Source organism: Anser cygnoides, chromosome 5 (assembly GCF_040182565.1).
Source record: "Anser cygnoides isolate HZ-2024a breed goose chromosome 5, Taihu_goose_T2T_genome, whole genome shotgun sequence".
Taxonomy (NCBI): domain Eukaryota; kingdom Metazoa; phylum Chordata; class Aves; order Anseriformes; family Anatidae; genus Anser; species Anser cygnoides.
The window spans coordinates 28,789,293-28,811,751 of NC_089877.1; the positions used below are offsets into that span (position 1 = coordinate 28,789,293).

At 44.0% G+C, this 22,459-nt stretch overlaps 1 protein-coding gene across 2 annotated transcripts in view; it reads right to left on the reverse strand.

The window, feature by feature from the left end:
• The window catches only part of PLEKHH1 (pleckstrin homology, MyTH4 and FERM domain containing H1), a 50,914-nt gene extending 50,495 nt beyond the window's left edge, over positions 1 to 419 (reverse strand). Inside the window, exon 1 of one of the 2 annotated variants that reach the window (XM_048064983.2) lies at positions 119 to 418. The gene's annotated coding sequence lies outside the window, so the exon portion shown is untranslated. Of the gene's footprint in view, positions 1 to 118 lie in introns of both variants that reach the window. The other variant, XM_066997697.1, reaches the window with a different exon arrangement.
• Positions 420 to 22,459: the final 22,040 nt, after the last annotated feature.

Below are 22,459 nucleotides of genomic sequence, written 5' to 3' on the forward strand. Positions count from 1 at the left end.
TTACTCCCGGGCTGCCCGTCCCTCCCGCACTGCCGTCCCTCCCCGCATGCACCCCCCGGGCCGGGCCGGGCCGGGCCAGCCCCGCACCGACCGCCCCCGTCCCCCGCGCCGAGCTCACCGCGGGGCTGGCAGCAGGCAGGTGCCCGTCGCGGCTCCGGTGCCGTCCAGCACCTCGCCCGCCTGTGCGGGCGGGACAGCCCGGCTCGGATGTCAGAGCCGGCCCTCCCGGGGAGCGCAGGAACTGACATCAGCCGCCCCGGGCCCTTAACCCCTTCCCGGGAGCGGCGGCCGGGCAGGTGGGGCGGACGGCGCCCTGCCCCCGGTGCCGGCGGTGGCCCCTGCGGGGAGGAGCCGCGCCCGCTCCCTGTCCTTGACCGGGGACGCCCTCCGCGCCCAGCCCGCGGCCCTCCGGGGCTGCCGGTGGGGCCGGGCTGCGGGGAGCGGCTCGGTGCTGCTGGGGCGGCCCCCAGGGGCTGCCCGCGGCCGCCCCCTCAGGCGGGACAGGTGCCGCGGGGCGGCCATCTTGTGCCAGGCGCCTGGGGGCAGCGGCACGAGGTGGCGGGCGCTGCCCCGGGGGCCGCAGGCACCCTCCTCGTCCCCGGGGTTGGGCCCTTCACGTCTGGGGTCCCCACTGCAGTCATCTCCATGATTTCAGAGCCGGTGTTCCCAAACCGTCCTCAGCCCAGGGGTGCAGCAGTGTTTTCTGTGGGGGCAGCAAGCCAGGGTCACCCACAGATGCTTTTGGCCACACTCACAGGAGTGGCCAGGTGGAGAGCTGGCATCTGGGCCCCCACAGCAGTACGCTGCCTTCACCTGCTGCAGAGCCCAAGGGGCTGGTGGAGCACCCCAGGGCCCAGCCGGAGCCCCTCTGTGAGCCGTAGGCAGCTCCAGGGCACGGGCTGGTGCTGGGATAAAGGTGAAAATCAATTAAGTGTCATAAGTGTTTCCCAGCTAGAAACACTATCCTCACCATATACTTGGGCCACCTCTCACACAAAATGACTCAAACGCGCCAGCCTGCAGCTTCAAGCATTTCTAACACGAGCTGCCAGCACATAAAATACTTTATTCAGTAACAGGGCCACCACTTGCTGAGCTGCTTTACATTTAGCATTCCCTTACAGGAATACATACTGACTTACAAGCATACTGACTTACAGGAATACATACTGACTTACAGGAATACATACTGACTTACAGGAATACATACTGACTTACAGGAATACAATACTGCATGTTTCTCATTGAGCTGGCAACAGGGCTAACAAGGAAGGCCGGCCTGTGGCGGGAGTGCACAGGCCTGCTGCTGCCCTCTGCTGCAGGCAGCTCATTGCCTCCTCTGCCTGAGCCTCAGGCGGGTGTGTGGAAGACCTCGGCTAAACGAAGGCTTCAGGACGAAACGCTCCCAGGGCTTTGTGCCTTAGACCAGCATGTTTCAAAGCAAAATGTAATTCATTCAGATTCAGTATCTTGGTACTTATTCCATCGTCAGGTGCATGACTTCTGCCGAAGATACTTTACAATTTTCTCTATGAAGCTCTTCTCAGAGAAGATGCCTCATTATCCAAATAAGTAGTCAGATTTCCAAAGATTCAGTGGGCCTTGCAGTTTTCTCAAGATTGTTTTGCCTGAGATTTCTCATCCATTTCCAGTTTCATGGGATTTTGGCTGGATGAAGCTGCCTTTTCCTTTCCAGCTACAAGACAAAGCAAGCATTGCTGAGCTGCTTCAGTCAGAGAGCAGGATAGCACTACACAGAGATGGCCAGAGAGCCAAGTGGAGACAGGCAGAGAACTGAAAAGAAACAGGCATCTGGCAAGGAGATATCCCATTTGGCCAGTTGAGCAGGGACAGACAGGAATACAGGCAGAGATGGTGCTGGCTGCTGTCACGCTGTCACACAGAGAGATTTCTCCATCAGTTCTCAGTACAAGGGATTCCAGTTGCCTGAAATCTGCAAGTTTTGTGTGTGCCTGTATTAATTATTACTCCCATTGATCAAGGAATTGTAATAAATAACCAGAACCAACATGACTTGTGGCTCCCTATAGGTATTTCGGCAGGGCAAAAGGTAGCTTCAGGCTTCACAAAGTCCTCTCCTGAACTGAGGTTGACCAAAGACAAAATGGGGAAATGAGTTATTCCCTTCATCTTCCCTATACTGTTCCTGATTTCTTTCAGCCACACATGCAACCAGTGTTCCTTAATCTTGATTTTATGAGGTATTTTTGTTCTTCCTTTAAAGTCACTGGTCAAGTTCTCTTATTTGCACCAGCAAAGGCAACAGGATTGTATCACTGACTGAAATGTCAGTCCAGCCTTGAGTTTTTCCCAGGCATTGAAGCTTGACTGCCAGGACATTCCTCAGCCACTGAACTTTATACAAAGTACCTCCCCAAGAACTGCCTGCACACACCTTGCTTTAACTCCTGGAGTCCCAGAACCACATCAGCACTCACAGATCTGTGTGCTGCCATTTCTTTAATGCAAATATTCTACAGTGCTATGCCTCCTTACACCTGCTGTCACTTCTGTTAAATAATTTAACAAAATTATTGAAAAATACTAATTAGAAGTGTTCCTTCTTTTAGATAATGCAAATAGAAAATTTGTTTTGACTTCAGAGAGAGGAGGTCCTAAGAACAGACAGCAGTATCGCACAGTTCCCAAGCGAGTTCCCTCAGCATTTATCTTTAATATGTCTGCTCTAGCACTCTGTCAGGTCTTTGAAATTTGCAGAAAAATCATTCATTAAAAAAATAAAACTAAAAATAAAATTACATTTACTATAAACAGCAACTACCTTATTGACAAAACAAACTCTCTGGCAAATCCAAGAGAACTAGCTTGGCACTGTTAGGCTATCGTTATCACAACACAAGCACGGACTGCTTTGTTAAGAGCACCTTATCTGAGATACCTAAATAGAAGAGCAAAAAGATACAAGAGAACTAGTTGTCAGAAGATTAGAGCAGAAAAAACTCTGTCTCTAGAAAGTGAAGTTGTTATAGTCCTGCAGGCAGGAGACAGCATTACGTTCCTGACAGTACTGCTGAAAACTTACCAAAGGGGCAAAGACATCAGCCAGACCCAGTCCACGTGGGAGCCCCACTGAAGGCTCAGTCCTATGCGAGGAAAACTTGCACAAAACCAAGCCAGTGCCGTGAAACACCTGTCTGAGGGACTTGTTCCTCTCCATTGGGAACTTAGGCTTCAGATAGTAGTTCTCTAAATTCCACCCATGTTAGGGGCTTAAAGAAATTGGAAATGGCCTTCATGCCTAGTTCCCTTTCTCTGTTCTTTGTGGGCTTGCAGTGTGCTGACAGATGCAACGCAGACCTGCAAACCTCTGCTGTGCTTCTCTTCTAATCAGCAATGACAAGCTCATACAGCAGAAAATGAGACTGGCAGCTGTGGATCACCTCACTGCATTGACCAGTTGCTTGTGGGAGGACCCAGTGGGAGGGCCAGGAAGCCATTGCCTTCCAGTACTGTATCAGCTGGGTTTGATTGCGTTATGGTCATCTCGTCACACCTGACACACGGGACATGAAGACCTTTGTGTGTACTAGTCAAGCCAGAACTCCTGCTTGAGCGAGAACATATGTTTTGTATACACAGTCCCGACTGGCAGAAAGCAAAACAAAGGAGAATTCCCATTATCCTCAGGGAGTCATCCCAGGGGTAACTCCAGTGTTAGTCTCAGTATTAATAGCTTTGTTAATATTTGTTAATATTTGTAATATTTGTTAATATTTGTTTTGTTTAATAGCTATTAAACGCCTTGTTTCATCTCTGCATTTCTCCAATTTCAGCCTCCAAGTATCAGATTTCATTAGGTCTTTTCTGTTAGATTAAGACATCAACTATCATTTAAGTAGTCTGTAGAGAAAAAAAAACCTTTCTCTTCTATAAAATACACAGATTTAACATCTTTCACAATAATTAATGTTTCCTTGTGCTTTTATCCTTGTAGTTTTATCTAGATCACAGATTAGATGAATGGAGTTTAAAAAGTAAATTTGGGGTTGTTGTCAGCATGCCTGTGTGTCCATGTCAAATTGCTATTGCAGATGGGAGAAGAAAGGAGGACAGCACGTGGGAGTCTTCAGGCTGAGGAGGAGGAAGACAGTCCTTGCAAGCGTATTTGTTTTGAGTGGTCTTTCGTGTCTGGTATTGGCTGGTGTGCAGCCCATAAGGTTCTCACATACCACAGCGCTCTTTGAATCTTTCTGAGCCCACAGACTACAGAGGTCAATGCTGTGCAGGTGATGCCATACATGACATATCTCACAGGGACACTGTATCAAGCTCAGATGCTGTGACTATGCTAACAGAGCTGGCTCAACAGCACTTAGAACCCTGAATGTTGCTGCCCCAAGGATGGGAGGCCTGCCAAGGAAAAGGAGGTATAGAAAGGGCAGGGAATGGAGCTGGGACAAGGTGCTAGGATGAATCAAGGAGAGCCCTGGAGAGCTGGACCTCCTACTTCTGCAGCCCCAGTGATGTGAGGGATGGTCACAGTTCTGCTGCTGCAAAGGGGAGTCCATGTCCCTCGACCCCTACCTGAAGCAGCAGCAGCAGGTCGGCCATCCCGTGAGTGCAGCGCAGGCAAAGTAGGCAGCAGACTATGATCAGTTTGTTTCCTCAGGTTTCCTGTGAAATGCCAAGATGGTTCTGGAAGCACAGTGTAAAAACCTACGCTAAGGAAAGACACAAACCATGTGGGGAGCAGAGTGCAGATTATAGATTACCGGTTTGAATTCAGGCCAAGTAAAAGAAATAAAAAACTGCTACCTTCTGACAAGCAGCAGCAGAGACAGCTATGTGGACAAACTGGTGATCTCAGCCCAATTCTTAAACATCAGCTCTCTGAGGGACACACTTACTAGGACTGAGCACTGAGGAGGCAATAGGGTGTGCTGCATAGACCTCTGTTACTGCTGCCATAGCTCTGCATCAACCCGTCACTGCAGACAGCTTCTCAGCAAGCAGATTCAGACCAGATGGGATTGTGGGGAGTGAACTCATGTCTGAACCCCACTAGACCCGTGAAAAGAGTTGTTGTTGGATGGGAAGGGTTTGGGTAGGCCAGGAGAAGGGGTATCCTTGTCCCCATACCCCTGTGGCAGAGCTGGCGGGAAAGACCATTTCAGAATTGTTAAATCAATTCTTTCAGTAAAGAGTAAAGTAGGTCCCAGCTGGCCACTCCTTGGGTGCTGACCTGAGAACTCAGGCCCAGGCAGCTGGGGCAGCTCTGTGGCCAGAGCAGGAGGGGCTGCACAAAACACGACGGGGGACTCCTCTCCACAACTGGCAGTTCGCTGGCTGGGAGCGGGGCAGAGAAGACACCCGTAAGAGATGGGGCTGGTCTGTGGGAAGGGCTTTGGCTGCCTTCCCGGTCTTGCACTGAAGTCAGGCCTACAGCTGCCAGATGTCAGGATGGGGTGTGGAGGGGAACGAGGTTCCCCACCGTAGGACTCTGACTTGCAGAGCCCCTGCTGCTGGAACCGGCAGGCAGGCTGTCCGACAGGGGGTGCGGGAGGGAGGCTACTCTAGCTGGAGAGGTTTTTGGCTCCTTTCCTGGTCTCACACCGGAGCCAGGCACACAGCTCCCAGATGGTTGTGATCTCTGCTCTGGGATCTTTCAGGCCTGTCAAGGCATTGCATAAAGGGAGGAATTATTTCACTCCCATGTGGGAGGTGGACATGCCAAGAGCCCCCACTGAGGTCCCTCCGCCTGCCTCTCCCAGGAAGGGTCACCTGCAGGTGAGCAGCCCCGGAGAAGGCTCCGTCTCTCCGCAGGCGAGATCCCCAGACAAAGTGCTCTGACAGCAGCAGTTGCTGAGCCTCCCTGGCACGGCTCTGTTCCTGCCGGTTCCCATGGTGATCCACAGAAACAGCAGAAAAGCACTGATCTCTTTGGAAGACAAATGATAGGATGCGATAGTGCCAGCGGCTGTGGAGGAGGGGACAACCCTGCTTTTATGCTGTTACCCGAGTTCCCGGGGTCAGTCCTGGGGCTTACCCCACCAAGCTGGCAAGGAAAGCGCTGCTGTACCATCCCCAAAGGGCTAGGAGCAACCCAAAGCACCAACTCCTGTTTACATGCTGCCACAGGCAGGTTCAAACGAGATTGCAAACTGGGTTTTATTTACAGCATCGGCAGCTCGAGCAAGCAGTGTTTGATAGCACTTTGACTTGGAAGGGGTTGGTAGGAAGTGCTGCTGGGGAGTCCAGGCTGTGCCACCACGTGCCCCAGCATACAGACACAGGCATTACACACAGACAAAACACGCATGCTGCTCTCTCTCCTGCCACGTCTACAAGCACATGGACAAAATCTCAAACTTTTCATCTCGGTCATAGAGGGAAATTATCCAGGCGTAAGGAACGAATTCCGCAGTCCTTCCAGCACAATACCGTTTCACCAGGGCTTCACCCGCTGCCCTGAAGGTCTCAGCCTGCCCTTCTCTCCATCTCAAAAGCAGCTTGTGTTATTCTCACACTTCCCCACGCAGTCTGGAGGTACCTGCCTGATACCCACCCATCCACTTGCATACAGCAATTGCCAAACAGCACAGCCTCCAGGAAGAAACGGCATGGAGGGGATGGGTGGAGCGGTGGCTTTTCTGATATGTATCATTTTTATGATGCAGTTAAAGATTTCCAGAAAATTCTAGAAGGACAGGGTGGTGATGGTGAAATTGATAAAGGATAAGATGGCTTTCAAACACAGCCAACAAGCATCTTAAAAAGCAAACCTAATTTTGTGTGCCTCCACCTCTGGGCAAAACGTTCTTGGCTTGGTTTCAAAGGTGCAGGGAAATTCAAGGGTTGGGTATCTCTGAAAACAGGTCTCAGTGCCTGCAAGAAGGTGACCAGAAAAAGGGGCAGTTTTGAGAATTTCATCTTAAATTGCACTGATTTTGTAACTTCCTACCAAAGAGCACTCCCCAGCAGGCCCAGGGATTGACCTAGAACTTGTCTTTCCATCCATGCCCTGCCCGAGGTAAAACTCCTTGCAAGAGAAGTCCACCAGCTTGGCCACAGATTTCGGCAGTGCTCAGATCTCATTGTGCTGACGGCTGCCATGTGAAAGACTCCCACCCATTTCTTCACACCGTGCTTCCTTGTCCAGAGCTGTATGACCCTGCAAAGGAGCTTCTAGGGACCAGGTCACCGCCCAGGATGGCCTCCCCTGCCCCTGGGCAGCCCCCTCACCTCAGTCCCCATGTAGGGGTACTCTCTGCTTGGGTTGTCCCTCAACAAGGGCTGGGCTCGTGCCCGCTGCACTGCAATAAGCACACGGAGCTGAGGTTTGCCAATTACCCTTTGTTTCAAGTCTGCACAGCATCAGGTACCAGGCAGTAATTTGCAAAGCAAGCACACCCAGAGCTGAGTGCCAGGCCTTTCATACAGTCCAAAAAGCAGGTACAGGCAGGTGTAGAGTCACTCACTGGCTGCTTTCGGTTACATCACTTGCTCAGCAGCCCACGTGCAGTAACACAACACGCGTGAGATAGGTGCTAGCTCATTAACCTAAGGCAGTCACTAATTATCATGTCAGATCTCCACTCAGGGGGGTGTGCTTTATCATGCTAATGAAGCAGAAGTTACTCCAGAGCATCCTTGCCTCTTTTTTTGTGCTGACGTTAGCACATGCTTGTGGTTACACACTTATGTGCCCTTGTCCTTGCATGGTAACTCTCCGACCTGGGCTCCCCCCATGAGGCTACGGACCTTGCTGAGACGTTCCATAGTCCTCACCTTTCTCCGTATTTAGGTTAAGGAAATACTCCATATTACTGCTTTTCATCGTCATGATATGTTGGGGTCACTGACATGTATTTTTTCCAAAATCCCAGGCATTCAAGTAAACATTGTACCTTAAGGCAGCACACAATCATAATAAGCAAAAATACAAATACCACAAACAATTGTTTCGGCCACTCAGAATTAGGTAACCATGAGGTCAACCGTGAGAAGTCAGTTCCGCTATTCTGCGTGACCTCTTCAGCCAATTTATGGAGCTGTTCAATTTTCTCTTTGACTAGTCTGACAGATCAAAACAACTCCTTTCACTTTAACTGCCACATGAGTGTGAAGCAGGATGATACATGGTCCTTTCCATTCTTCCTGTGAAGGTTTATCTTTCCACAATTTTTTTTTTTTTTTTTTTACCCAATGTTCAGGTCAGAATGTATGCACAGGGGCATCCAATGGAACCAATGATCATTCCTGTGTATCCATGGTATAGTGGCATACAGAAGGTGTCTACGATCCAATACTGGAGAAAAAAAAAAAAAAAAAAAGGAATCTTCCTCAGATATTGTCATCTGGAGAATATGAGGGTTAGATACCACTGTGTATGTCTTTCGTTATGTATGGCTCTCAGGTCCTGCATAGACCTGTATTCTGTACTATTTAGTTTCTTTACTTGTGTATTGGGGTATTAAAGCTGGACTGGCCTTCACAAATTAATCCGTACAATAGAAACTTGTCTATCAATAGCTCTAATCCTCTTGTTGCAAAACTGATTTGATATTGGGGTACCCATACAGGTATTGCTCTCAGCTTTAACTTGATCTGGACTGGGGATGTGTTTTTTGCTCTCTCAGGTTGTTTTCCTGTCCAAACTAACAGAGTTATTGTGTTTAAAACCTCTTCAGGTACCTGCTGGTCCCCTTCTGGCTCTAACCAGAAGGTAAATTTGGGCTTTCCAAGAGTTTTCATTTAGAACCTTAACTTTTATCTTGTCTGTGACAAAACTCACTTGGGATTTAATTTTCACAGTAAGTCTCTTCCCAGCAAAGGGAGAGCGCACTCAGGCATATATAAAACTGGTGTGTCAACATTCTTCCCCCAATTTTACAGTCCATCAGCTGCAGGAGCAGTCTTTTACAGTTTGTCACTACAGAATTAGTTGCACCACTGTCTCAAAGAAAATTGATGGTGTCTCCCCCAAACTTAAAAGGAACCAGGGCATCTGCTGGAGAGACTGCAATTTCATCCTCTGATTTCCATCATTCTGACTCCAAATCTTCCAACATAATCAAATGATGCTCTTCACTGCCTCTTTTCAGCTCCTTTTTCTTTACCAGCACACACTTATTTTTCCAGTGTCCCTCTTCCCTGCACCAGGCACCCTGGTTGGAGCCTATGGGTTTACTCCTTCCTGCCCCCCCCCCTTTGTCCATGTCCACAACCCTTTAAAAATTATCTTCTATATCCACCTCTGCCTCTGCCCTGAGTTCCCTCCCCTTCTACAACAGCTGCTGCCAAAAGTAATGCCTACAGCTTATTTTTTTCTCTCTATTTTTGCACCTCTCAATTATTACAAACTTTGTATGCAATCTCAATTAGCTGAAAGACTGACATTCCCCCAGCCCAAACTACCTTCCACATTTTTTTCCTAATATCAGGAGCAGATAAACCGCATGTTAAACATTCTCTTATTTGCCTTATCATCTGGGTCCGGATCCATCCATTTTCTGACCATTTCACAGAGGCGTTTGAAAAAAGCAGATGGGCTCTCATCTGGGTTCTGGCAGACCTCATATAGTTTAGAGGCATTTTTCAGTTTTGGTGCCTCATGTTGAATCCCAGAAAGGATTACTTACTGGTACTGCTTTACCAACTCTCAGCCCTTGCCAGTATTTGGGTCCCCCTCAGAGTCTCTCTTAATCGGTACCAATGCTTCCACATCCTCCCAGGGGAACCTTTGCCTTGCCTCTGCCTGAGTTTTTTGCAGAAGCATTCTCCTTTCCCCTGCAGTCAGAATGGTGCTTAATAAAGCTCACATGTCTGCCCAGTTGGGATTATGGGTTATCATTTTACTTGCAAATAATTGGTGCATCCCCTGCGGATTATCCCTATAAGGCCCAGCTGACTGTTTCCAGTTCAGCAAGTCTGATGTAGTGAATGGCACATGAACAAAAACAGGCTTCCCCAATGATCCTACAGCCTGCCTCAACAGGGTTTGGGTAACTGGCCTTCCCTGTTTGGGATGACAGGCAATTGGGCTAAAATTTATGCTGCTTCTGTTTGAATCAGTTGATTCATTTAGGGGAGATAACAAGACCCCTGAACCTGGGGAGGCATCCTGTACTTCCCTTGCAAGGCTCACAGGTATGCTTCCCTGCCCTGGTGACAGCAGGGTTACAGAGCCTTGGCTTAACCTACTGAGCCAACTAAGAAGGGCTCACAGGTTACCAGCCCGGTTCTGTCACACCATGGGATCTACATGTGAGACTGACAGAAAACTTAAACCTGCGCCCCTTCACAAAACCCATATATGATGAAGGGTGTGCTCACCAGCCCACTGGATCCCCCCCATGTTAGCAGGGGACCTCTACAAGCGTTGTGCTGCTGTGCCACCCGTCAACTCCAGGTTGGTGGAGGGCTGAGGCCAGACGTCCGATAAAGTCCCATACTTGTGGTTACACACTTCTGCGTCCTTATCCTTGCGTTTTAACTTTTTGTCCTGGGTTGGCAACACTTGTGCCCTTAGAAATGCGCACAGAACAATAGCTAATTAAAACGGCCTGAGTAGCGCCAACACATAACCCAGTTAGGACCTTCTGTGAAGGATGTCACAGAGTAATTTTAATTATTGCTTAATTAGTGTTAATTGCCCACAGCAGAAGGCCAGAACTCAGCCTTCAAATGCTCGGTCAGCCAGTCAGCACAAGCTCTCTGGCCACTCAGGAAGCCCCAGCCATGGGGCACCATAAAGAGCAGGATTTGCACTTGGCCCTCGTGATGGCGCTGGCTAGCAGGTGAGATAACTCGGGGGATTTGTTCTGGAGCAGAGGGAGGACGTGCTATCTGTGTAATCGTGTAGTGCCTACTAAGTTATAACAATAAGCGTGTTACACGAAAACCCGGTCAGCTGAAGGAAACCCCACAACGCCATTCCGCTGTTCGGTACTGCCGGAGGACCAAGGCGCCTGGCCGGCTGTGCTCTGGTGCCACCTGCTGCCCGGCGGTGGGGGTGCTCCCCGCGGGACCCGGGGAGGATTTTCTAGTGTTTAAAGATCTTTTTAAAATATTTTACAGCGGGAAACTCTGTGGAGGCCTCAATCTACATAGAAATGCTCCAGCGCACAGCATTTAATTGGATCCTCTGAAGTACTTCTATAAGCCATGAGTTGCGCCTCCTTTGTGTTGTGTTCCTCCTCTGGCCCGAACCCTGTGCCGCTTGTTTTAGGCCCTCTGCTAATTACAGACAATAAAGACTTTTCTTCAACTGAAATAGAAAAGAAACCCTGTGAGCTACACCCCTGCTGCTCCTGGCTGTACAGCTCTGAGGAGCCTGAGGAGAAAGGCACTATAAATGGCTATGAGTTAGTTATGGGCCCTAGGCCTTGGCTCCAAATCACACCTCTGAGAAACCAGGTGTACATGTTGTGGTGTGATCCTGACTCAGGGAGTGCCTGGGCACTTTTTTCTAAAAAGCAAACAATCATTGTATGGCTTATACACATATGGGGGCTGTACAGGAGAGTAGGAAATGGTGTTCCTCGGGCAATGGTTGCATTCCTTAGCTGTGGTCAGTTCAGGCATTAGTTCACAGAACTAGTTTTCTCTTTGGTGCAGTCACTGAACACCTCTAGACTTGTTTCTAATTTTGGCTAAAGCTGGATGTAACCCACTCCCAGCCTCACAATAGGTCAAAATTCAAGCCTGATGTTTCTGTACAAGATTGTTGTCTCCTCTCAGCCTTGACTTTTTTCTTATACGGACTAATAACATTAGAGCTTTTACCATTTACATTTGCCAAATATTATTTGGCTTCTCAGGAGATACCAGAGAAATTAAATGTCTTATATCAAACCTTTAAAAAATTAAGACCTTTAACAAAATATTTTTCTGCTGGATCAAAATTAACGTGTGATTCTTCTAGCAAGTAAAAGTAATGCTGCCATTACTGCAAGAAATAGTTGCTTTCTCTTTTAAATTTGAGAGAGCTTTTGTGGTTAGACTTGTAGCTTTAACTTCACAAAGCAGAATACTGTACACAGATTTCTACAGTCTTTGAAATCAGTGCCTACAGTTTACAATCTGGGTTTATTTTTACTAGATTTATATTTAAGGTAAACCTGCTGTCATAAAAGAATACTCTGTGAATGGTAGGCACATAGGCAAAAAAGGAGAGAATATTCAGGACATCTTCCACCTGTTTTCCTGCATAGGATCAGGCAAAATCCCACTGCTTGCAGGAGGTTATGCTCCCAAGGGTTTGTGATTCTTAATGTTTCTCAACCTCCACAGAGGAGACCACAGGTTTTGGATGGCAGCAGCTGTGTTCCTCTTGCAAGCTCATATTCATTCCTCCCAGAGACCAAAAATCTCTGGGAACTGTCCTGAATTTCCAGTAGCTGTTTACTCCATTATCACAAAATCGATCACAGATGGTGCTTTTCATTCTGGCAGGTTGGAAAAATAATCTCTTGGCTTACGTCCTGAGCACATTTGATCTGGACTCACTGAGTGGAGTCGTGACAGTCCGTCATCTTCTCATTGACAGAGAAACACTCTCCTGACTGCAGCTAAATTTTGGGCCAGTATGAACATTTTCCTTTAAATAGCAAACTTCAGCCTTAAATAGTTACACTTTGCCCTTGCTGTTTGGCTCTCTTGCATACCAAAGACTTAGCTCTTAGCAACATGAAATCCCATCCTAATTAGCTTCTGTTTAACAATACCACTTTGTACCACTCTCAGAATGCTGAGCTCCTTCTATTCTGGGGCTACAGAGGAAGGGAATATTTCATTTCAAGCCTAATGCAGTTCAAGACTCTTTCTGTGATTTACTTTTTTTGAAGTGTAAAGTAATCCTTTATGTTAAACCTTAACTACTCTGTATGAGTAAAAATCACATTCAAGAAATAAAAGGCTATTAACCAAACATAGCCCAGTGTAAGGGCACAAATAAGAAGTTCTGGAAAAGTCTGCATTAAGCCGACATAAATGGTGCATGCTAGTCATAAAACTTGTGTGTAAATGGTCAGGTGGTATAATTCATTATAATTTGATCCTCAGCTAGAGAGAAAAACGTGTATTGCTTAACCGCTGGGGAGGCGATAAGCATTTATGAAATAGAGCAACTCTCACACATACAAGTAAGTAGTCTTTTGCATTTGAACCAATGCTTCCAACACCTCCCAAAAGCTCTGGTACCAGAAGTAGCTCTGTTTAAGACAACTGAGAAGTACGGTCTTGACATACCTGACCCTATATCTCAAACAGATAGTTTAATGTCTCACTGCAACATTAGCATATTTTCTGATAAAACTTCCACCATTAGTTATGGAGCTGCGTATTTCATTTGTTGATAGCAAAGGTTTGTGAACATATAAACAAACATCAAAGGGAATTAATAAGAGAACCTTATACTGAACCCTTAAGAGCATTGTCATGAGGGTGTGATCATCTGAATATTTAGGAGTGGCATTTTTTTAAAAATGCAGGCCTGGAGAATTATTTGCAGAAAGCCTCGAGAGCCATGTACCTCCCTAGAATAAAAATAAACACGGTGATGCAGAAAGATCTGCCCACCATAAATACCAATGGTTAAAGATGATCATTCACACATGCAGTTTTGTATTTGGTCCATTTTTTTATGCTACTATAAATATTTTCATCACCTTATAGGAAAATGTCTGGATTCCACTAAAGTTTCTTATCTGCAGCTATCTGAAGATACGTAGAGGGACAAGGCAGGGCTGGTTTTCTTTTCATCCTTTCAAGAAAACTATTTATAATCTGTTTCACTTGCTATCCTTGGAACTTTGACCTAATTCCCATCCCACAAATCTGTTCCCCAGGACAACATTATTCATAATAATGAAAATACTGAATTTCTGTACTTCGCAAAGTTGTGCAACCAACATGTTCGTATTCTTTGAAATAAGATTATATCTTCTAAAGTAAACAAAAGATTTCCTTCTTGAAATGGGTTTGGTGCCTATTTTAAAGGAAAAACTCCGCAATCATATGACACATTCCTATCACTGTAAGTAACTGTAAAGCAACCTGAAAAAACCTTTGCTCAAAAAACTTTGCTGAGATAAACTTAAGATTGGAAGTTTGAGTTGATATTGGAGCCTCTGTAAATTAGCTTAGTCTTGGTCCTGAAATATAATATCCAGCAAAGCTTTATTTTTCACGTCCTTCTGCCCATAAAGCCCTGGAGGCAGGGACTGCAATTTGTTGGGATAATTCCAGCATGCCTTGGTTTTTCAAACTCAATGGCATGCAAGGTGCAGGTAGGAAACATACATCAGTGGAACCCTTGACCTCCTGCTCTGTGGGGATGACAGACAGCTATGTAGTGCCACTAAATTTACTTCCGATAATAGAGGTAAAGAACCGTGTGCTTAGTTGGGTCTGGGGTCTGAATAAGGGCTAGCTGGTGGAGGTTCCTTCCAGATAAGATTGTTGGAAATTATCCAGTGTCACAGAGAAGGTTGTATTAGCTCCTTTAAGCATCTGTGCTTTTTTCCACATAATTACTGTTGGATATACAGATATCAGCATGGACAAATGTCTGTTTTGACTCTATGAGAAGATTTTTTTTTTCTCTACCTCTGCCATCCAGCAGGTGGGAGGAGATCAACACAGTGAAATATAGGGTACTGAATGGATTGTTCCCTAGGGACATCTGATTTGCCTGTGCACATCTCCTCAGGGCATATCCAATTGCTCTAATTTTCATACAATTATCCACCAGCCTCAGGGAACATGACAGCACCATTTTTTACTCCCTTGGAAAGAAAAGAGTTGGGTATCACAGTGTTAATATTCATGAACCACAACAAAGGGCCCCTACTCTTGCCACATAAACTGCCCAGCGATGTTTACACCTAGAAATTGCCGGCTGGGGTTACAGGACTGCTGCCGGTAGGTGGAAGCAGCATAGATATTGACTCATCTATCTGCATCTTTTCACTTGCTGTCTTCTCCATCTGTTTTAGATGTTTCTAAGATTACTTCTGTAAGCATAACTTCTTGTGATGTCCAGAAGACATTGTTCTGCTATACCAAAAATGTCCTAAAAATAGATTATTTGCACAAGTCTAGTGGAGTTGCTTTGCCAGAAAGTGTTAACTTGACTGCTGAGTTGCCCACCTTGTAAAGAGCTTTAGTCATCTTTTGTTATCCTGATCATGGGGCAAGGACACTGAGAATAAAGAGAAGGTAAAAACTTGGGGAGAGAAAGGTGATGGACCTACTGTAGTGTAAGGGAGAGGTGAGGGGCAATGTAGTCTGACCATGGAAGTAGGGCTTATGAATTCCGAGTTTATCTGTGTTTTATTTCTGCCACAGGGATGTTTGCAGATAAGTAATAGCCAAATGCTCACAGAATTATGAGCACATAAATGTTTTATAGTCAATGCAGTATAGTTAGTACTGGAGGTTCAAGTCTGGGATCACGCTGGAGAAACGGCTTATTTGGGGAAGATGTACTATATTCTTTGTCCTCTGGTCATATTAGAGAATTGAGAAGAATGTCAGTTGGTGGTTAAGACTGTACCTCAGAGGCTGGCTAATAGAGCACCCTTAATTGCTTGTATTTGGATAGATATCCTTAAGGAAAAAAAAAACTACTGAAAATGTAGCTGACTCAAAAAGTATTTTATATGCTGATATCATCTTTGGCTGTGTTAAACTGTGGTAGAATATTTCTCTCTAATAGCGTGCCTAATGTTAGAACAAAATTTCCAATGGATTTGAATCAAAAAGCAACTATGACTTTTTTTTGCTGAAGAAGCAGAATTCAGTACTGGTACTTTTACTCTCAAATTCCCCTTCTATTAACGTGTATTTTTGCTTTGGAATGATATAAAAGACCTAATTTAGTTCCTGTTTACAAAGACAATTATGGAAAAAGCTCTGAAAGAATTTGGTGGCATAGGTGTGATAGAAGTCAAGCTGCGAAAGAAGTGAGTACTTATGCATCAGAGGCTAATTTGGACTTCTTTCTGACCCTCATTCAACCTGTTTAAAATCTGTCTCATGCCGTCAGCCAGGGTGTTATAAAATAGAAAGTACCTAGTTCAACCATCAGAGTGAGATTAGTTTGCCTGACTACCCAGAAGTGAGGCAGCTGTTCTGAACTACTCATCTGGCTCCATCTGTCGTCCATGGAGAAAGGGGACCTGGTTCCATCTCCCTAGGATGGAGTGAATCACCATCCAGAAGTGTCCATCTCTCATGATTGAGTACATAGGGAATTACAGGAGATAGAAAGCAGTAGATCACAGTATTCTTGTAGGCAGAGAGCAGCTAGTACAGAGTGAAGTTAGTGGGATGTAGATATCAGCATAGCATATTATGAATCTGGGACAACCTTCCATGTTTGCAGCACCTCTAAGAGCTGAATCAGTCCATAAATGAAGAGTCACAAGTAATTGTGCAAATGACTTTAACAGCTGGGGAGATGAAAGGTACACCAGGATCGTTGCTCAAGTTCCAGTTCACTTAATCTGCTTTTGTGTTTATATTTCTGAGGTTGACTTCTCATTATCAGCATCAGTTACACTATTTGTAACTGAAATTTATGGAGGATTACTGGGATTGTTGGGTATCTGGAGCATCCTTTCTGGCCTCTATTAGAATAACAAGCCATAAAAATTAAGGTTTTAAAATTCACTGGGCTGATTATTTTTAGGCTGGGTATTGGCATTTGTAGTCAGCATAAAAATATTTGATAATTACAGATTACAATATGACAAAGTCTTATTTTAATACTTCTTTTGGAAATGTCATGAACTAAACAATCTTCAGGGCTATGCACTTAATCCCATTAAATTATTCACAAAAAGTTTCCTTAAAAACTTTCAAAAATGAAAACTTACTCTTTAGACAATGTAACCATTCCTATGGAGTCTGTGCCGGGTCGATGCTTATCGAAGGGAAGCTTTGCGATATTAGATATAGATGAATATTTGATGACGTAATTATTTATTCATTGTATCTGTAGAAGCAGAAAGTCTTTTTCATTTGACTCTTCTTAGTCATCAAGTGATTTGGGGCCATTTGGCTCCTACCCCACCTGACCTACTGACATTTGTTAGGATCATGTGTTTGTTGTGGGACTGCTATTGGGATAGTGACAAGACTCAAAAGGAAAAGAAGGAAAGAAAAAAGCCACTTTTTTAAAAAGTGAGGTGATCTCCTTGTTTATCGCTTTGAGTTCATCATATGAATGTATATGGTAGCTGAAATAGGAGAAATTAGGTGGCTGCTTGTCCGTGCTTCTGGGTATTCTCTCCAGTTCTTTGTAATGAACTTCAGACAAATTTCTCTGTGCCTGAGGCAATCTGCTTTAATGGGAGAAATATTCGCATGCAATGCATTCTGAAAGTAGCATAACAAAAATAATGTGACAGTGAAATAGTGGAGATGATACTCAACGAGCGATGCAAAAGGGCCTTATTTCTAGTGGAACTGTTCTGTAAGTCATCCTTGTGGACCAACTGAACCAATGCCACAAAGATCGAAAACAGAGGAACACTTCAAGCAAATACACTGCTGCTAATGTTGGAAGTAGCAACACAAAACCAGAGATGTTTATTGCTAAGAACAAAATTAATTTAACCAGTGTTCTGAAACCTGCTGGAATACAGTAAAATTTCTTGGTTTAGTTTGTCTCCAAGGAGAGACTATGAAAAAGAGGAGCATGAGAAGGAGACAGAGTAAGGAGGATGTGCTCTATGTTAAAGAAAATCACTGCTTATTTTGGAATTATTAACAACTGAGAACCACAGGCTCTTGAGTACATTATGGCTCAATGTAATAAATAATATCAAAGCATAAAGTACCATTGGGGAAGAGGGATCTCTCAGAGGCCACTGGATCAAATTAGAGAACAGGATGAGGTACCTTATAAACACACCAAAGCTGAGGAAGAGAAGCTCAGATAGAAAAATATGAAAGATAAATGGAAGTTTAAGAATGGTTACTAGATGAAAAAAAAAAGCCTCAATTTCATAAGCATGATAGAGAACAATGTTATTTAAAATTCCATCCTGAGTTGAAGTGCAAAGTGAAGGCATAGCTAGAAAATAAAATGCCTACATAGCAAATGGTCAAATGGGAAATGCATATTAATCAATATAAATTAGAAGTTATACAATGTAAAGATAGACAAAAAAAAAAGACAAAAAAAGACAACAGAGGAAAATCATTGTCTGGCAGGGCTTAAGATAGTAAAGTGAGTTAAGAGTATACTAAGTAGAGTATATTAAGAAACAAAAGTCTTAAGGACTTAAGGACTGCTGTTGCTTGATGGAGATGATAAAATGATAATGCTGCAGAAAAGACAAATATTCAAGGAATATTTCTGTTCTCCATTTGGAAAGAAGATGACGCACTTACATTACATGGACTGATGAAAAATTTTCCACTCCATTAGTGACCAGGGCGAAATGTAAAGTATGTATTGGGGGAAAATATTTTAAAATCATCTGGTCTGCATAGCTTACACAGGAATACTACTAGAGCTTATTTAACTGATCTCTAGCCTGCTGAAACTGATATTTAATATATCCTACAATAGTGAGGAAATACCAGAATACTAGAGGAGTGTCTATTCTGTGCCAATATTAAAAAATGGAAAAGTCAATAATCACAGTAGATGTGTGTCAGCAAGCCTAGCAGCAGTTAGGGAAAAAAGTATTAACTGGTAGAGATTCTCTGACAAAGACTGAGAAAATCTAGGGATATATTTTTCAGCATCAGAATAATCTTGATTAAAGAAAATGTCAAGAATAATTTAAGCATTTAAGAAGGAAGATGATTAAAGGAGCTCTTAAAGCACCTTCTAGACACATCTTCTGTGTTTCCATGGCTAAATAACATGGTTACCAACAGAGTACTTACTGGACAGGAATGAATGTATACAGAATGTATATACCGAATGTGAATTCTGCTTGATTTCTTAAATTAGTTTCTCACTGAATGCTTCTTCATGTATAATATTTGGATGAAGGGCAGTGCTGGATCTTTATACCTGTAAGACTCCAGTTCACTGAGAGAAACATAGGACAACAGGATCACTTAAGCGTGAAAGAAAAAAAAATAGTCCAGCCAAGTCTGTGTGCTGGATGTAAAGCAAAACAGAGTAAAGCCATGTCAACAGAGCTTTGCAAAAGTCATGGAAATAATATTAGGATGAATTTTAGATTCAGTTCTGTTCAACATTTTCGTCATTGCCCTACAAGTGGATATAAACTCGCTGCTGATAAAATATGCAGATATTATAAAGCCTGGTGGAATGGTGATGATGAGGGAAAAGCATTTATATAGAGCAGGCTGGGTCACTTGGCAGATCAGACGTGTTTGACTAAAAAGCCTTTTAGTACAGCCAAATGCAAAGTTATGCATGTGGGAACCAGATAGGAGGTTAGGAGATGTGTAATCAGAAACTCTACTCTGGAAAACAACACTCTGAAAAGGATCAGGGTTGTCAGAGTATGGAGCAATTTCACTCCAACAAGATACTGTGGCAAAAAGGGTGAAATCAATCCTCAAATGCATAAACAGGAGAATAGTGAGTAGAAGCACCAGGGTGCTTTACTTCCCTTTGTGGCGCTAGTGAGACTAATCATATGCAGGATATTTATTTTCAAAGGCTGTTGAAAAGCTGGGGAAGGCGCAGAAGGAGCTTTGTAATTATTCAAGATCGAAAGAAATTGCCTTATTGTAAAAGACTTACAGTGCTCAACCTGTCTGACTTTACTGGAAAGGGGATGACTTGATTTATGGCTTGATTAATGAATTGGTACTGTTGGAGGAGTAAAACACTAGCAGGAAAGGCCTCTGAGCAGAGTAAATCTTAGCGAGGACTTAGTGCAGGAATTATAAAGCCAGACAAACTCAAGTGAAGAATGAGACAGAAAATGATTAACCACCAGAACAAGCTAATGTGGTGAATTCTTCATCTCCTTATGTCTTCATATCAAGACTAGATGTCTTCCTTATCGGCCTACAGCCAAATACAAGTTGTCAAGCATGAGTTATGGTGTTTAATAATGAAATATCGCCATGAAAATTAATGGTCTATGATATCAAAGAGGTCACTCTAAGTGATAGCAATCTCTGGGATCCATTACGCTGCAGGAGAGCAATATATTTATTATTATAATTATGCCAATAAGCTGTTGCTAAACATGCAACTTTTCCTGTGTTCTGTCCTTTAAGCGCTGCCATTTAATGATAACAAGATGAATTAAGCTTGTCAAGGTAACTAATGAAAGAAACTGGAGGATTGTAAGTCCCCAGCTGATTTTCTCTGTGTTTGGATATTCCAGTAGATGGCCATTACACACGTGAAATAGAAGTTGCTGGGTGACCTTCTTTCCCTTGTCCTTCTGTCTAGAAACTTCTTTCTTTGGCTGTGCCATGCACCTATTATAGGTAACCTGGCCTGTGCACACATTGTATTAACAACACCAGCTGAAGTATTTATGAAAGGCATGAACAGAAGTTGAGGTAGAGAAAAAGAAAAACAAAACAGTGTGCCACAGGGCACAATGTTTTCAACATAGTTTAGATGCTTGAATAGGGGAACCTCATTTGCCAAAATGTTATTTGATATTCGTATCACCAAAATGAATAGGCATTAATTGATGCTAAATTGCTTTTGAGAATGCCTGTAGTAGTGACCTGCATATCTGAGTGCCTAAACACTTTTAAGATTCAAGCCCATGAAAACTTTCCTCCTCCAAAGTACTTTGGAGGCGTTCGTGGCTCTTGGGCAAAGCATGGGTGCTGCTGATAGTGTGCAGCCATTCCAAATAACAGTTTAAGAAAGAAACAAGAATCTCATCACTAATGCAACTTCAGAGGAAATTCAGGCAATGCAGAATGGAGAAGGGCAGTGTAAGATAACTTGTATTTATAGTAGACAGCTTATCTGACAGATTTAGCTGCTGCTTTTGCTGCTTCAGCCCTGGTTGCGAACAGCTTTCGCTCATCTCAGATGTTTTTGTTACTCAGAAGTTCTTGGCCTGTGGAATGTTCTCGAGCAGCTCCTTGTGAATATTTGATACATAAAAGTAAAGAGTAATACTGTATTTCTTAGCTCAGAATTGCTTTTATGTATTCATTTGACTCATCCACTTTCCACATCATTTCAAATCTCAGAGGAACACTCTTTCAATTTCATTCATACTGTTTAATTGCTCACACCCTTCCTTACTGATCTCTTTTTATATTGCAACCCTTGTCTTTTCCATAATTTTCCCCCATCCCCTCCCCTTCTCTCCTCTCGCTGGTTTATTATCATTACTTGACTAATTTTTAGAATTGTATTATAAGTGACTTGGAGCAGACACTTGTCATTTTACTGTTGTGCAGAACACTTTGCAAACACGTCATGTTGTATAAATAAAAACTACAGCTACAGAAATATTTAGTCTCTCAACCATTTTGCAGTATAATACATACCAGAGACATTATATGAAATAGAATTATTTATTATAATTATCCCATCTCTGGTACTGACATTCGAAAGCATTTTAGGTAAATCACGTGCTTTCTCTGTTCTCTGTCTCTGTTTCTTAGCTAGCTCAGAGTTACGAGATGTGTCAGTGAAGTGCTAGCATTTGGTTGTTCAGCACCCTAGAAACCTTTCAAGTATAACACCTCCTTGCTTATCCTGCTTTCTACTGCCATATGAAAGCCTTCTAGTAAAGGAAGTGTATTCCCTGTTTTACAGCTGGGGAAACAAACCCAGAGAGGTGAATTTGAGGGCACTGAGAAGGCCTGAAGCATGTCTGTGAACACAACCCAGGTCTCCAGGGTTCCAGTCACCTGCCATTTTTCCTGGGCAACACTTTCCTACAAAATAGGTTATTGGATCAAGTGGGACTGTGCATGTGCAGTTTTGTATAGTGACTTGTTCTTTTCAGAAACAGCACTTGCATGGTGTTAAACCTGGCAAAATAACAGAAAAGATATTTGCCTCCAAGCCCATCAGGATCTGTAATTTCCACATATATGGTATTTGCTTTTCTTCTGCACAGCAATGAATCCAAAACAGAAACCATGAGGGATTCTTTGGGTTATTATTAAAAATGCAAACGAACACAGGCTTACTTTGTCAGGCATCAGTCACGCTTGTGGTGAATTAGAACCAGCCTGGTGCTGGTTCTAGAAGTCTCTGCTGCTCTGCTCTGAAGGACCTTGCTGGTATCTATCTAATCCACATGAAGGTAAAGATACGGGAGGAGGCAGCAGTGGAGGATATGAGCACTCTGCTGAACAATTTGTCGGTCCAAAGAGATGATCCATGAACAACACCCCAGAGGAAACTCAAAAGCTGTGATGGTCTCAATGAAAATGTCTTGCTGGAAGGTTCCTTCCCGTGCATATCTTGAATGGAAACCCTGGCTTTCCTCAACAGGCTGCCCTGCAGGAAGAGTGCTTTGCTGCACGGCAGTTTCGT